Source organism: Aquarana catesbeiana, linkage group LG01 (genome assembly GCF_042186555.1).
Source record: "Aquarana catesbeiana isolate 2022-GZ linkage group LG01, ASM4218655v1, whole genome shotgun sequence".
Classification (NCBI taxonomy): domain Eukaryota; kingdom Metazoa; phylum Chordata; class Amphibia; order Anura; family Ranidae; genus Aquarana; species Aquarana catesbeiana.
Genome location: NC_133324.1, coordinates 838,032,210 through 838,048,875, shown reverse-complemented (window position 1 = coordinate 838,048,875; position 16,666 = coordinate 838,032,210). Strand labels below are relative to the sequence as shown.

Here is a 16,666-nt window from a genome sequence, read left to right as displayed (position 1 = left end):
ATGGGCAGGGCCTAGTCCAGCATTCTGTGTCTATATACGCAAATGCCGGACTCGAGAGCATGCCCGCAAGGTAACCTCCTGGGAGAGCGCTTCTCCCAGGGGGTTTACCGATGCAAGGAGGAGCCTCGAGAGCCACTGGGGGACCCCAGAAGACGAGGTTCGGGGGTCATACTGTGCAAAACTAACTGCACAGTGGAGGTAAGTATGATATGTTTATTATTTTAAAAAAAACAAAAAAACAAAGGTTTACAATCACTTTAATTTCTTCTGACTTAGCTAGGTGGCTCATCTAATGGCTACTTTATAAATGACTAACCTTGGAAAATTATGCATAGTAGTTCTTTCTTCACTTGCTGCATGCTTATTTAGGGCCCGTGATTCAGAATGTATTGAAGCCACAGGATTTACATGACGGTGCAACCCAAATTGTATTTTGTAAAAGTAAGTTAATAATGGTAGTTTTCCATAATGTTCTTGGTAAAGGTTGAAAAAAACTGAATTAAAGCGGTAATGGTTTATAAATAGTCTTTATGCCTGCTTTTTATTTACTGATTAAATATGTATTCTGTTTGAACATACATAAGTTTAAATATTCAGTACATTAGTGTTTTAGTAAGAGCAACAATAAGTCTATAGACTAATGATCAGGCAGTGACACAGTTGCTGTGGTTCCTAATATAAGATACTTGCCTACATATGTTACATGTGTTGTAAGTTCCTTGTACAACTATACTGAAATACAGTCTTTAAAAGTGGGCATTTGAAGACTAACTTCCTCTTAGCACTCCTATACATCACAAACTGTAACAGATGTTTATCCCTCAGTAAATGTAAACTTCCATATTCTGTGTTATACAGTTCCAGAATGATGGTATAGCTTTGCTCAATGCAATTATGACATCTAATCACCTAAAATGGACCTAAATGCCATCTCTCTCTTGCGACTTCCCCTGTCACTATTCAATCATCTGATTATCTGATTAAAGCTTTCTGATACAAATACTTACCCACGCTCCCACCAGCTTCCCAGAAATGAATAGTGGTGGAGGGTTGAAGGCCAATAGACAGGAAATGTGTACAAGCGGAACCAAAGGTTGGACATGTTTGAGCAATATGCCCTTTGTCCTAGCAGCCTGCTATGTGCAGAATGCAGATAATCAATTTAAAATACCATGTCATAAAGGAAATCGCACTATAGAATATGTCCACCTAAGTCCAAAACAATGGACATTTCTGTCTTTTGTAAGGGTTATCAACATAGGTCCACTAGCATTTAGGACCATAAGTATGACGATGACGTTTTTTGCACCAGTGCCAACAGTAACAATTTCAAACCACCAAGTCAATAAGCAATACAACATGTTTCTTGAGACCTGTACTGAATTGTGAATGTTACTATATGTAACTAATTCTTGGCTTGGACTCTTGCCTTTGCTATGGACTCTCTGGTAGGAGTTTCCTGACATAGGGTGTGACCACACATAAATAAAGATGGCACTCTCTTGTAACTGCATCAGGTATTTGTCTATTCTACATTCTAGAGGAAAATGTGGCACCTTATTTGGCTCTGTGGGCAGACCTGGAAATTCTGGTGGAAATACTTGGACTGTTTTGTTGCTGAGAGATGCAATAAGCCTTCGTGTCCTTTCTGCAGCAAGAATTAAAAAACTGTTCTGTCGAGGAAACTAAGATGAGAGAATTATGGAAGCTGATCATTTAGGCCTCTTACACATTGGACGTTTGCTCAGCTCTTCTGAATGACTTTTCTCCTGGCAGGAGAAAAGCAGTGTTAAAAACACGCCGAAAGCCACGTTTTGCAGATGTGTTTAGGCGTATTTAGGCACGTTCAGGCGCAAAAGGCATTTGGGCATTTGTTCATTTCATTGGTCAAAATATCAATTTATTATGGCCATTGAAATGAATGGGGGCTGAAATGTTAAATGCGCCCAGTGCTTAGGCGTGTGTACACACATTTATGTGCATTCGGCATTTTTTTCTGCCGGTGCTTAGGTGTGTGTACACACATTTATGCACTTTCAGCATTTTTTTTCCGCCAGAACGCTCCTCTCCTGAAAGCTCAAGTGATGGTTTTTTTCTGCCTCTTAAACGCACCTGACTCTAAACACTTTTGTGGGCAATTTGAGGGGCATTTAGGGGCAGGAAAATTGTCAAACGCCCTTAAAGTGTTACTAAATCCACAACAGTAAAATCAGTCTGTATATGCAGTAAAGCATGCTTGTTATACTCACTGTGGAACCTAAGGAGTTAATCCTCTGCATTGTATAAAAAGGCTGCTTGATGTATGTAAAGATCCTCCCCTCCCTGCACTGTCCCCCTGGACAAGTCCAGATAAGACAGACAGACATTTGGAGTCAGGCTGCACATGCTCAGTTTGGTGTGTATTGCTAGAGAGGTTTTTTTCTTGGGAGAGTGCATGTGATCAGCACAGGGCCGATCAGCACTGTCCAGACAGAGGGTCAAGAGCCATGCAGCCTCGTAGGACAGCTCAGTGCAGTATGAAAACTCCTCCTACAAGCTTCACCAGGAACTGATAGAAATCACAAGACTGCTATATACTGCTGATGAGAAAAGGTATTTAGCAGTTTATATTTACTAAAACAATTGCATTTCCATGTTCTGTGTACTGTGGGAGACAGGATATAGTGAATGCAGGGTCCTGGGTTTAGTAATACTTTAAAGGCTACAAGTCAAATCGTCAAACATTTCTGCACTTGAAGTGCCCCTAAAGGAAAAAAAATATAGGGAACTGTTCAGTATATTATTTTTTTTTCCTTTATGTACACCTTAAAAATGGTAAGGGCTTATTTACATGTGCAGAGGTATTTATTGCCTATCTGAAAAGTGTTCCACGTCAAGCTTTTACTGTGTACTACTGAAACTGCAGTGATGTGAACTAACACTGGCCGTTTTAACTTGCAGCCCAGCGGTTGGGTGAAGGCAGTAAAACCACAGCTTAACCACCTGTTTTTACCACCCCTCACCCACATGTGTGCATGAGTCTTTAGCATACAGCTATCCTTAAAATATAGTTCTCCTTCCCTTAGCAAACCCTTCTAGTCTGCTATTTACCTGTCCATGACCGTTGGAGATCTTTGCTGTTGGAATACTGTGTGCCAAAACTCTCCTGGTCAGACCAGGCATGTGCAGTAGATCTGTTTCTATACTGTAGGAAGGTAATCGGATTGTTGGCTTCAACTATATAGCCAAATCCTGCCCGGCCAATAGCAAAATGACAGCCGGGCGGTGGATCAGTTATCCTGACCAGGCGCCATATGACGTCCTTTATGCTAGTGCGCGGTGTGACAACACTGAAGAAATTACACTTTGCTACAATCTAAAGTAGTGAGTGTACAGTTTGTATAACAGTGTAAATTTGCTGTCCCCTCAAAATAACTCAACACACAGCCATTAATGTCTAAACTGCTGGCAACAAAAGTGAGTACACCCCTAAGTGAAAATGTCCAAATTGGGCTCAAAGTTTCAATAATTTGTGTGGCCACTAGGGATGAGCTTCGAGTTCGAGTCGAACTCATGTTCGACTCGAACATCGGCTGTTCGCAGGTTCGATGAAACAGTGAAGAATTTGGGGTGTTCGCGGCAAATTCGAAAGCCGCGGAACACCCTTTAAAAGTCTATGGGAGAAATCAAAAGTGCTAATTTTAAAGGCTTATATGCAAGTTATTATCATAAAAAGTGTTTGGGGACCTGGGTCCTGCTCCAGGGGACATGGATCAATGCAAACATTTTTTTTAAAAACGGCCATTTTTTCGGGAGCAGTGATTTTAATAATGCTTAAAGTGAAACAATAAAAGTGTAATATTCCTTTAAATTTCGTACCTGGGTGGTGTCTATAGTATGCCTGTAAAGGGGCGCATGTTTCCCATGTTTAGAACAGTCTGACAGCAAAATGACATTTCAAAGGAAAAAAAGTAATTTAAAAGTACGCGGCTATATGAATTGTCGGTCCAACAATACACATAAAAGTTCATTGATAAAAACGGCATGGGATTTCCCCACAGGGGAACCCCAAACCAAAATTTAAAAAAAAATGGCATGGGGGTCCCCCTAAATTCCATACCAGGCCCTTCAGGTCTGGTATGGGTATTAAGGGGAACCCCGCGCCAAAATTAAAAAAAAAAAAAAAGGCGTGGGGGTCCCCCTCAAAATCCATACCAGAACCTTATCTGAGCACGCAACCTGGCAGGCCGCAGGAAAAGAGGGGGGGACGAGAGAGCGCCCCCCCCTCCTGAATCATACCAGGCCACATGCCCTCAACATTGGGAGGGTGCTTTGGGGTCCCCCCCAAAGCACCTTGTCCCCGTGTTGATGAGGACAAGGGCCTCATCCCCACAACCCTTTCCGGTGGTTGTGGGGGTCTGCGGGCGGGGGGCTTATCAGAATCTGGAAGCCCCCTTTAACAAGAGGACCCCCAGATCCCCCCCCCGTGTGAAATGGTAAGGGGGTACAAAAGTAACCCTACCATTTTACAAAAAAAGTGTAAAAAATGTTAAAAATGACAAGACAGTTTTTGACAATTTCTTTATTTAAATGCTTCTTCTTTCCATCTTCTTTCTTCTATCTTCTTTCTTCTATCTTCCTTCTGTTTCTTCCTCTATCTTCTTCTTCTTCTTCCTCTGATCCTCTGCTTCTTGCTCCGGTGTTCTTTTCCAACATCTTCCTCCGTGGCATCTTCTTCCCTTCTTCGTTCTCGGGCCGCTCCGCATCCATGATGGGAGACTCCCAGTGTGATGCTTCTCGTCTTCTGACAGTTCTTAAATAACGGAGGGCGGGGCCACCCGGCGACCCCATCCCCCTCTGACGCACGAGGACTTCCCCGAGGCTTTCCCCGTGATGTCAGAGGAGGCGGACAGGGAAGTCCCCATGCGTCAGAGGGGGCGGTGTCACCGAGTGGCCCTGCCCTCCGTTATTTAAGAACCGTCAGAAGACGAGAAGCATCACACAGCGGGAGCCTCCCATCATGGATGCGGAGCAGCCCGAGAACGAAGAGGGGAAGAAGACGCCGCGGAGGAAGAGAACACCAGAGCAAGAAGCAGAGGATCAGAGGAAGAAGAAGAAGAAGAAGAAGATGGAGGAAGAAACCGAAGGAAGATGGAAGATGGAAGATGGAAGAAGCATTTAAATAAAGGAATTGTCAAAAACTGTCTCTTGTCATTTTTCACATTTTTGACACTTTTTTTGTGAAATGGTAGGGGTACTTTTGTACCCCCTTACCATTTCACACGGGGGGGCCCGGATCTGGGGGTCCCCTTGTTAAAGGGGGCTTCCAGATTCCGATAAGCCTCCCGCCCGCAGCCCCCCACAACCACCAGGCAAGGGTTATGGGGATGAGGCCCTTGTCCTCATCAACATGGGGACAAGGTGCTTTGGGGGGGACCCCAAAGCCCAATGTTGAGGGCATGGTACGGTTCGGGGGGGCGCTCTCTCGTCCCCCCCCCTATTTTCCTGCGGCCTGCCAGGTTGCGTGCTCAGATAAGGGTCTGGTATGGATTTTTGAGGGGACCCCAGACCATTTTTTTTTTTTTTTTTTTTGGCGCGGGGTTCCCCTTAAAATCCATACCAGACCTGAACGGCCTGGTATGGAATTTAGGGGGACCCCCACGCCATTTTTAAAAAAAATTTGGTTCAGGCTTCCCCTGTGGGAAATCCCATGCCGTTTTTATCAATGAACTTTTATGTGTATTGTCGGACCGACAATTCATATAGCCGCGAGTACTTTTAAATGACTTTTTTTCCTTTGAAATGTCATTTTGCTGTCAGACGGTTCTAAATACGGGAAACATGCGCCCCTTTACAGGCATACTATAGACACCCCCCAGGTACGAAATTTAAAGGAATATTACACTTTTATTGTTTCACTTTAAGCATTATTAAAATCACTGCTCCCGAAAAAATGGCCGTTTTTAAAACTTTTTTTTGCATTGATCCATGTCCCCCGGGGCAGGACCCAGGCCCCCAAACACTTTTTATGACAATAACTTGCATATAAGCCTTTAAAATTAGCACTTTTGATTATTCATGTTCGAATCCCATAGACTTTAACGGTGTTCGAACAAATTTTTTTCCTGTTCGTATGTTCTGGTGCGAACCGAACAGGGGGGTGTTCGGCTCATCCCTGGTGGCCACCATTATTTTCCAGCACTGCCTTAACCCTCTTGGGCATGGAGTTCACCAGAGCTTCACAGGTTGCCACTGGAGTCCTCTTCCACTCCTCCATGATGACATCACAGAGCTGGTGGATGTTAGAGACCTTGCGCTCCTCCACCTTTCATTTGAGGAGTCCCCACAGATGCTCAATAGGGTTTAGGTCTGGAGACATGCTTGGCCAGTCCATCAAATTTACCCTCAGCTTCATTAGCAAGGCAGTGGTCATCTTGGAGGTGTGTTTGGGGTCGTTATCATGTTGGAATACTTCCCTGCGGCCCAGTCTCCGAAGGGAGGGGATAGTGCTCTGCTTCAGTATGTCACAGTACATGTTGGCGTTCATGGTTCCCTAAATAAACTGTAGCTCCCCAGTGCCGCCAGCACTCATGCAGCCCCACACCATGACACTCCCACTACTATACTCAAAATATAAAAGATATGCGCTGTCTCATGTGAATCAATAAAATGAAGTATTGTGAACAAACACAAAACTTACCACCATGTGATTAAACGAACATAATATGAAACCAAAATCATCAAAAAATTATTCATCAAAAAAATATTAAATTCATCAAAAAATAAAAAGTCCTCAAAAAAAATAAAAATTTTATAAAATTATATTTTTTCATCAAAAAAATATACATATAAAGTGTCCTGGTGTTTTCATTTCAATCCATGTTCAAATCTTTTTAAAAAAATCAAGTGAACCACTTCCAGTGAGAAAATATTTCAATCCGTTTTTCCATATATAATTAAATGTGCTGCTTACCAGATCTCAATGATCTCCAAGTTAAAAGAGATCATATATCGCATGAGGACCTCTGCACCGTTTATTCACCTCCTCATATTCAAGGAGTAGTAAAAGTGCAGCAGTCTTACCTATATTTAGCGCAAGGTTTTTCTATACTCCCACCACCATGCTTGACTGTAAGACACACTTGTCTTTGTACTCCTCACCTACAAAAAAAAGAGAGTCGCCCTGGGACTTTAAATGAGGTGGTCACAGTTAGCCACTGAATAACAAGAGTAATAGCAGTAGAAATGTTTATTAAAATTAATGTACATACATGGATAATATAGCATATTAGCTCAGCCAATGGATTTGCACATAATAAAGAGAATAATTAAAGTTGATACAAATGTTATAAAATGCAGTATATACAAATGCACGCATCAGAAAACCTGACGCACGTTTCGCGAGATCATTGCTCGCTCATCAGGGGTGGATGCGGATGAGATGTATCTAAATAAACAAAAAGATGTGTCACAGTGGTGTAAGAACAATGGCAGAATGGGCCAGAGCAAAACGGCCCAATACTTACCAATGAGCGAAACCAGAGTCTCCAACGCTGAACCCCCAAATGGACGGCAGCAGCCAGAGTATGGCACGGGAGCTGAGGGGGAGAAGACGGACACGGGTACCCCCAGGGGGACGCCAGGAGGCAGACATGGCATAAGTAAAGGTGAATGGTCCTATTGTCTCAGTATGTAGCTTGATAGATATAAGCTGTAAACAAAGATGTATATGTCTCAATCATTTGCAAAAATTTTGTAAAATGAACATCAAGTTATATAATGTAATAGTATTTTTGTATGAGAGCACTTTACTAAACAAGCAGAGTAGACAAAAGTTGTACAATTATTTGTATAGAAACATAAATGGACTAACCTGATCCAATAATGGAGCAGACATAGAGACCATGGGTAAAAAAGTAAATCCTGAAAAAATGTTTGTCTGGGAAAGAAAAAAGAAAAAGGGTTGTGTGAAAAGCAGTGTTTCCGGGTGGAAGACACCCATTTAGCCCAAAAACTGGCCTGCTGTCACCACCAGCCACTGTTCACTGTGTGAAGTATAAATACCATTGTTGTTTTTTCTTTTTTTTTATAAGTGCTCACATACTCTCTGTTATCAGGTGCATAAGCAGCTCAGAGAGCTGGGGAGGAGAAGTAGCAGCACATTGGTCTTCCCAGTGAATGGCTATGCAGGGAGGTCAGGACAAGTCTGATTATTGAAGGAGAATAGGCTGAGTTATCAGCACAGCTAGAGAATTGACCACGCTGTTCTCTCATGACTAGTGTGGTCAGTTTATGATAGGAAAGCAGAAGGACTGGCAGGAACACCAGGGATTTCACACAAAGGAAGCAATACAAAGAGAAGAGGTTACTTTTTCATACAAGTTTATGGTACAGTAGGCACATATCAGCAAAATGAAACATTGAGTTTACATCAGGGGCGGCTCGTGCATTGTGGGCGCAAGGGTTACGCCCCCCCCCCCAATTCCCTGCCGCCACCTCCCGATCCATGCGCCCATCCCTTTTCAGGACGCCAGACGCATGGACTCCTATGGCAGCGTGGGCGGGGGTGTTTTTTTTTTTTTTTTAAGCACCTGATTAGAGCCTGAGGCTCTAATAGGCTTCAATAAAAAGGGTGGGCTTGGGGCGCAGAGAGTGTGTCCTGATCCCACCCTGTTGTGTGACCATAGCAAATTAATTTTCGCTATTTTTACACCACAGTGCCTCCCTGCCAATCAGGAGGAAGGTCAGTGAGACCTGTTTCCCGATTGGCCAAAGCGCCGGGCATCCTATTGGACGCCTGGCGCTTTGGCAGAAGAGACACACTCACAGGGGAGGAAGCATGAGGAGTGGACTCCTCCGCCGTTGCTGACACAGGAGGAGAGGACGAGGAGTCGGGGACACAACAGCCCAGGGCCGGAATGAAGGAGGAGACGCACGGGATGCAGGAGCCGTCGCCTGCCCATCCCCCAGCTCGCTGCCATCACCCGGATGGGGTAAGTGCCGGCCTGATGGCAGGCGAGTGGGGGGGCTTGTCACAGTGGCTGCATATGTTGGGCAGGAGCTACATATGATGGGCACATGCTGCATAATATGGGCACAGAAGCTGCATATGATGGGCACAGGCTACATAATAGGGGCACAGAAGCTGCATAAGATGGGCACAGGCTGCATATGATGGGCACATGCTGAATAATATGGGCACAGAAGCTGCATAAGATGGGCACAGGCTGCATATGATGGGCACAGGCTGCATATGATGGGCACTGAAGCTGCATATGATGGGCACAGGCTGCATATGATGGGCACAGAAGCTGCATATGATGGGAACAGGCTGCATATTATGGGCACAGAGGCTGTATAATGGGCACAGGCTACATATGATGGGTATAGGCTGCATATGATGGGCACAGAGGCTGTATATGAGGGGCACATGCTGCATACGATGGGCACATGCTTCAGATGATGGGCACAGAGGCTGTATATGATGGGCGCAGGCTGCATATGAGGGGCACAGAAGCTGCATATGATGAGCACAGGCTGCATATGATGGGCACAGAAGCTGCATATGATGGGCACAGGCTGCATATGACAGGCACATGCTGCATATAATGGGCACAGAAGCTGCATATGATGGGAACAGGCTGCATATTATAGGCACAGAGGCTGTATAATGGGCAAGGCTACATATGATGGGCACAGGCTGCATATGATGGGCAAAGAGGCTGTATATGAGGGGCACATGCTGCATATGACGGGCACATGCTTCAGATGATGGGCACAGAGGCTGTATATGATGGGTGCAGGCTGCATATGATGGGCACAGAAGCTGCATATGATGGGCATAGGCTGCATATGATGGGCACAGAAGCTGTATATGATGGGAACAAGCTGCATATGACAGGCACATGCTGCATATAATGGGCACAGAAGCAGCATATGACGGGCACAGGCTGCATATGACGGGCACATGCTGCATATGATGGGCACAGAAGCTGCAAATTATGGGCACAGGCTGCATATTATGGACACAGTGGCTGTATGATGGGCACAGGCTGAATATGATGGGCACAGGCTGCATATGATGGGCACATAGGCTGCATATGATGGGCACAGAGGCTGCATAAGATGAGCACAGGGTGCATATGATGAGCAGAAGCTGCATATGATGGGCACAGAGGCTGCATATGTTAGGCACAGGCTGCATAAGATGGGCACAGAAGCTGCATATGATGGGCACAGGCTGCATATGATGGGCACAGAGGCTGCATAAGATGGGCACAGGCTGCATATGAAGGGCACAGGCTGCATATCACGGGCACAGACTGCATAAGATGTGCACAGAGGCTGCATATGATGGGCACAGGCTGCAAATGATGGCCACAGAGGTTGTATGATGGGCACAGGCTACATATGATGGGCACAGAGGCTGCAACTGATGTTTTTTTTTCAGAATTTTTCAGTTTGCTTGCCCCTCCAAAGTACCAGCCGCCACTGGTTTACATATTATTTAAGTCCATACAATTACACGTAGGATTCAGGCACCCATGCCACACAGTATAGCATGTACAATGTAGGGGCCCCAGTATAAGGAAGGGGCCCCAGTACATTTATGGGTCCATCATTATATTTGTCTGCTCTCCATGTATGACACTGACAGCACTGTGCAATGCAGTAGAAACTAATTGGCTTACATTGCTGCCTCTCCTTCTCTCAATATGAATTCTACTGTGCAAATAATTATGGTGAACTAATAAAGATTTAGGTAATTATAGTAGTTATATTTATTAATAAATGTTGTTTTTTTTATATAAATTCATAGCTGTTTAAGTAATAATGTTTTATATTAGCCATCAGTTTCGTTTTAAGCAATATCACAATAAAACTCGAGTCTAAAATAACGCTATCATTAAGCAGTTTTGTAAAACAATCTGATAACATTACTTCCCTCTACTTATCAAATAAGCCATTTTTCCCATGACAACAAAAACATTATTGCAGTCTTCCAAAACACACTTGTTTTAACCTACCGCAGAATAAAGACGGCCTCCTGTTCTTTCCGGGAAGATGAAGATTATTCTGTACATACCAAATTCCTACTCAAGTACACATGCATGATACAGTGTTTACTACAGGAGTATCCCTTGAGATATGTCAATAAAATAGATCCTTTGTTAAAGGTATATTTAATCATACCAAATGTGAGCTAATCTGCTGGTGACGTAAGCAGGAAAATGTATAACGTGAAGGGCCTTGGTTGTATGTACAAGATTTACATAAGGACACCGGGCCAAATGTGTCAACAAAAATAAGAAACCTCAAGCCACGCCAAAGGCTGTAATCATTTCTGCCATGCAATGTAGAGCAAGTTTAAACTGTAACATCTGCATATTCCACAACATATTGCAGCTGTGGTAAAGTCAGAAATTTCATGGACTTGGAATTTTGTTGTGGGACGATCATGGAGTGGAAGCATTTTGACTTTCAGATTGTTATGTAAGTTATCTAGATGTCCTAATAGATTTAATGTGAATACCAGGACCCAAGAGAGACCTATAGGGTAAATATAAGGTGTACTGTTGCCCACATGTACATACATAAGCAAAAACTATACAAAGAAAAAAGTCGTTCTAATCATTAACACAATTTCATAACATGCAGTTGATTTTTATATGCATAATATAAAGGGGAAAAGCAAAACTAATTTTGGAAAGACCAGGGTCAACTTTAATACTGATTGGACCCTGGGCAAACATTTTCTTGCCCCCCCCCCCCCAATCCACATATCAACTATTTACAGGCAGCACAAGCTCAAGGGGCAGCTGCTTTGGGCATCACAACAATGACTGGGCTCGAGGAAGCTGCACCTTTTGCCCTGTGTTAAAGACGGCCCTGGGCAAGACAGGGACACACAGGTACAGTCCAGGCAGGTTTGTCCTACACTTTTAGTAAGGCATCAAACAAACACAGTTCAACACAGGAGCAGGGGCGGACTGATAACTCATGGGGCCCCCGGGCAACAGGAGATTATGGAGCCCCCAGACAATTAGAGATTATGGGGCCACACAGTATACACACACACAGTATACAATCACACAGTATACACATACATGTACACACAGTATACACAGACAGATGTAAAAAAAAAAACACAGATTTATACATACTGTCCCTGGTTTTACTGAGGTTGGCAACCCTGATGGGGCCCCCTAGCGGCCCAGGGCCCTCGGGCAGTGCCCGAGTGGCTCAATGGTCAGTCCACCCCCTGCACAGGAGGGCTTTGTACAGCAAGTCCATAGCATAAAATAAATGTCTGCTTATCTGAGCCACTAACTAAACTTAGTTCAGTTCCTGACTAACAGGGTGCCTCTAATGCGTTGCACCCATCACAAAGAAATGTAAGACTTTATATGTGCTAAATAAAGTCCTAAACTCCTAATTTTTTTGTGCTGGGTATATATTGTCTTGGAAGGTGCTTCCAGGGAAAGTAAATATAAGATAATAGCATAGAGAGACCCCCCCCCCCCATCGCTACATACCCCCTAATGGATTGCCCTGTAACAAACAGGCAGTACTTCTATGTGTTTTAGTTAGCACTCAGCCTTTTCACCTAGAAGCAGGTTCTCACAAGAGAAACAGCCAGAGAGAGGACCTTGAGTATCAGCTAGCTCACATACACTATATTATCAAAAGTATTGGGATGCCTGTCTTTACACACACATGAACTTTAATGGCATGCCAGTCTTAGTCTGTAAGGTTCAATATTGAGTTGGCCCACCCTTTGCAGCTATAACAGCTTCTACTCATCTGGGAAGGCCGTCCAAAAGGTTTAGCAGTGTGTCTTTGGGAATGTTTGAGCATTCTTCCAGAAGAGCATTTGTGAGGTCAGGCAATGATGTTGGACGAGAAGGCCTGGATCGCAGTCTCTGCTCTCAAGTTTCTCCACCCCAAACTCGCTCATCCGTGTCTTTATGGACCTTGCTTTGTGCGCTGGTCCAAATCATTTGGTGGAGGGGTTATTATGATGTGGGGTTGTTTTTCCAGGGGTTGGGCTTGTCCCCTTAGTTCCAGTAAAGGGAACTCTTAAGGCGTCAGCATACCAAGACATTTTGGACAATTTCATGCTCCAGACTTTGTTGGAACAGTTTGGGGATGGCCCCTTCCTGTTCGAACATGACAGGCGCACTAGTATACAAAGCAAGGTCCATAAAGACATGGATGAGTGAGTTTGGGGAGGAGGAACTTGACTGGTCTGCACAGAGTCCTGGCCTCAACCCGATAGACTTCTTTTGGGGTGAATTAGAGCCCCGACTGCAAGCCAGGCCTTCTTGTCCAACATCAGTGCCTGACCTCACAAATGTGCATCTGGAAGAATGGTCAAACATCTAAAAAGTATTGACTCACGGGGGCTGAATATAAATGCACGCCATACTTTTTACATATTTATTTGTAAAAAATTTGAAAACCGTTTATTATTTTCCTCCCACTTAACAATTATGTGCCACTTTGTGTTGGTCTATCACATAAAATCCCAACAAAATATGTTTACGCTTTTCGGTGTAACATGACAAAATGTGGACAATTTCAAGGGGTGTGAATACTTTTTCAAGGCACTGTAATGGCAGCTATAACACACAAACTACACATATACTGCATATATGTGTGTGTTTGTTAGTGTTACCTTTAAGCTTCCTTTATCAACTTTTACAAGGTACAAGTCCCTACTGATCTAGTCCAAGATGGAAACTATATACATGGACATCTCCTTAGTAATAACTGTTCCTGCACTGTTACATCACACACAACAATAAACCGGTGATCAGAAAATCATACCCTAGTAAATAAACATTTCAAGATGATTTTTAGATGGAGTTAGGCCTAGTAGCTTTTTATGTTTGTGCTCCTCACTGAGATTTGATATTATTTTCTCTTCCCAAAGCACTTGCACAAATCCAGCCTCCAACCTAGATATTCACCAGTTTTAGCAATAAATGTATGTAACCCAATTTTGATTGTCCTGCAGCACTAAGTTTGGGATCATGCAGTGAACAAAGGAACAGTTTGTACCATGACCATCCGTATTAGTAGAATTTACATCTGTTTGCTTGATATGAGTGGTTTACTCTAGTCTAAGCAAATCCTAAACACCCCAGTATGACGTATATTAAAAGATGTGGCCATCACTTTGTACAGCACTGATGTAGATATAATCAGAATATATAATAACAAAGTATTAGGTTTAACTAACATCTTGAAATAGGTCAGACTGTAGGCAGTCTTTGTACTAATTAATTATGGCAGAGGTCATTCGTTTTCATAGCATATTTCATACACATACATTTCTAAAAAAAAAAAAAGACGTGGTTGTAAAGGTAGTAGGCTTTTTTTTACCTTAATGTATTCTAGGCACTAAGGTGAAAAACCTGTGTGCAGCTCTCCGTAAACCCCTCCCCCCCCCTTATATATACCTGAACCTAATCTCAATCCAGCGCTGTGTCGCAGTGGCTCTCTCTGCTCCCTCCCTCCTCACTGGGCAGACTGATAGCAAGGGTAGCCATAGGCTCCTGCTGCCATCAATCAAATCCTGTGGCAAGGGAGCAGGGGGTGAGCTGAGCCCCACTGTCTGTGTCAATGGACACAGGTAGCGTGGCTCGGGATCGGGCCCGCTGGTATGCCACAACAGGGAGCATCTTCCCATGGTGGCAGACCAAGAAAAGGATAAACCAGGAGCACCAGCGGGGGCTCCAAGAAGAGGAGAATTGGGGTTGCTCTGTGCAAAACTATTGCACAGAACAGGTAAGTATAACATGTTTGCTATTTAAAAAAAAAATAGGTTTACAATCACTTGAATGTGTCCATCAAAATCTATTGCTTTCAGTAATTGTAGGTGCTACCTTATCTTAAAGATCCACCTATGTTGTTAAAGAGCATCAGGATCACTCCTACTATTGTCATTCCATAAAATGTATGACAAAATATGAGATGAGTCAAGATCTAGATAGCTCTCCAGCGTACTTGAAAGTCCATATTACCACCACAGATTATAGGTATGTGAAAAGTCATAATCTGTGTGAGGCATATGAGCAGTCACACTGTTACATTAATGCTGCAATATACCAATAAGATTAAAAATAATCAAATCTACCTTTACAGCTGCAAAAGTGGGGACCTTTTATATTCAGAGAGGTCAGGGCTTAATGTCCTCCCGGTGAGTGTAAAGTACCAGTGAAAATAAGATAACATCAATGTACATATCTGAATAAATTAGTAGACCAGGGTTTCTCAACCAAGGTTCTGTGGAACCCTAGGGTTCCTCCACAGGTTGCTAGGGGTTCCTTGACCAATGAGAAATTGCTGACTCTCAGATAAGTTCCCACTAACACCATTGATCCTTTTAGCTATCTGTAAGGGAGGAATTCTTCCCGATGACCACGAATGTAAGGAGCATTCTTCCCACTGACCATTACACTAATGTATCATGAGTTGTACAGGTAGTAATTTTTAGCAGGGGTTCCCTAAAGAACCTAACTGGTAATAGGCACTTTCAGTTGACAGCCTATATTAGGCAGCACATTAGGTTTTTATAGTGTTAATTTATTCACTATAATTCTGTCGTTTATCAATACAATGTATCCTGAGAAAGTCTCCCTGTCATTATTTTGGCTGTGGTTAAATCATAATATAAGACATTTTAAATGAGGTTAACTTAGGTGGCCTAAAATGAAGTAGAAATAATTGTGTTGTAGATTACAGTTCCATTTGAATAAAAAAAAAGTGAAATGGGCTCTTTAGATATCGATGTGAAGGTCTGGGATGGCTTCCTCTATTCCGTGACAATCCATTAAAGTTTGAGACTGGCAATGGAAGAATCATGAGAAAGAGAAATGACACTGCAGACCCTCTGGAAGACAAGGTGTAGTTATGAAGGTATAGCCTTGGGAATCCAATCTTTGCTCCCTCACAGCAAAATACAAAAAAATAAGGGCTAAAAGCCATACAAACCTTTCCTGTCAATGTTTTATTGTAATCTCTACAGCAAGTTGGCAGAGGAATAATGCATTGTATGCCTTAGCTCATAATCATAAAGCATTATTCTGATTTTGCTGTGAGATAATCTCATAAGTATTGAGCTTGGGTCTAAGCAAGGGATATTAAGATGAGAGAGAGTCTCAAATGTTGATACTTGCTACTCATTAAGAGCGTGTTTGATTTATAAGGGAAGCTTATTTCTCTTAGGTGGAATTGAAAGAAATGTATGCAACATAGAATGAAACTGGCTGTGGGAGCTGAACTGTTACTAGATCCTAGAAACAGAGACTATAGTGTGTTCATACAGAAGAATCAGTTATGAAAGCATCACCAATAAGATTGAAAAATCATCTCAGTCTAAATTGTTATAGCTTATGTCAGAGTGGTTTCAGCAACAAATATAGATTCAAGTAGAACTAAAGGCAAAACTTTTTTCAGGTCAGGTTTTTTTGCCATCTGTGTCCCACTGGGGACTTAGTGTCCCATAGGCAAAACAGGAAATGAGAGAAAAGCCCTCTAGAGTGGGGGGATCCCTGGTTGTCACCAGGGTCACTAAAACTAGTGTCCCCACTGGAAGATTCTTCTTTGAGAAGGGGACAACCCAACATTTTAAATTTCCGTCTGTCCTGGAAACAACTCCAAATTCATTTTCTATTACTTT

General features: G+C 43.1%; 1 long non-coding RNA gene across 1 annotated transcript in view; it reads right to left on the bottom strand.

Moving 5' to 3' along the window:
* Positions 1–7,219: 7,219 nt before the first annotated feature.
* LOC141124450 (uncharacterized) overlaps positions 7,220–16,666 on the bottom strand; it is a 48,853-nt gene continuing 39,406 nt past the window's right edge. Inside the window, exons 2-4 of the long non-coding RNA XR_012240887.1 lie at positions 7,853–7,918; positions 7,506–7,690; positions 7,220–7,426 (exon numbers count right to left, since the gene is read on the bottom strand). This is a non-coding gene — a long non-coding RNA (uncharacterized lncRNA). The remainder of the gene's footprint in view (positions 7,427–7,505; positions 7,691–7,852; positions 7,919–16,666) is intronic.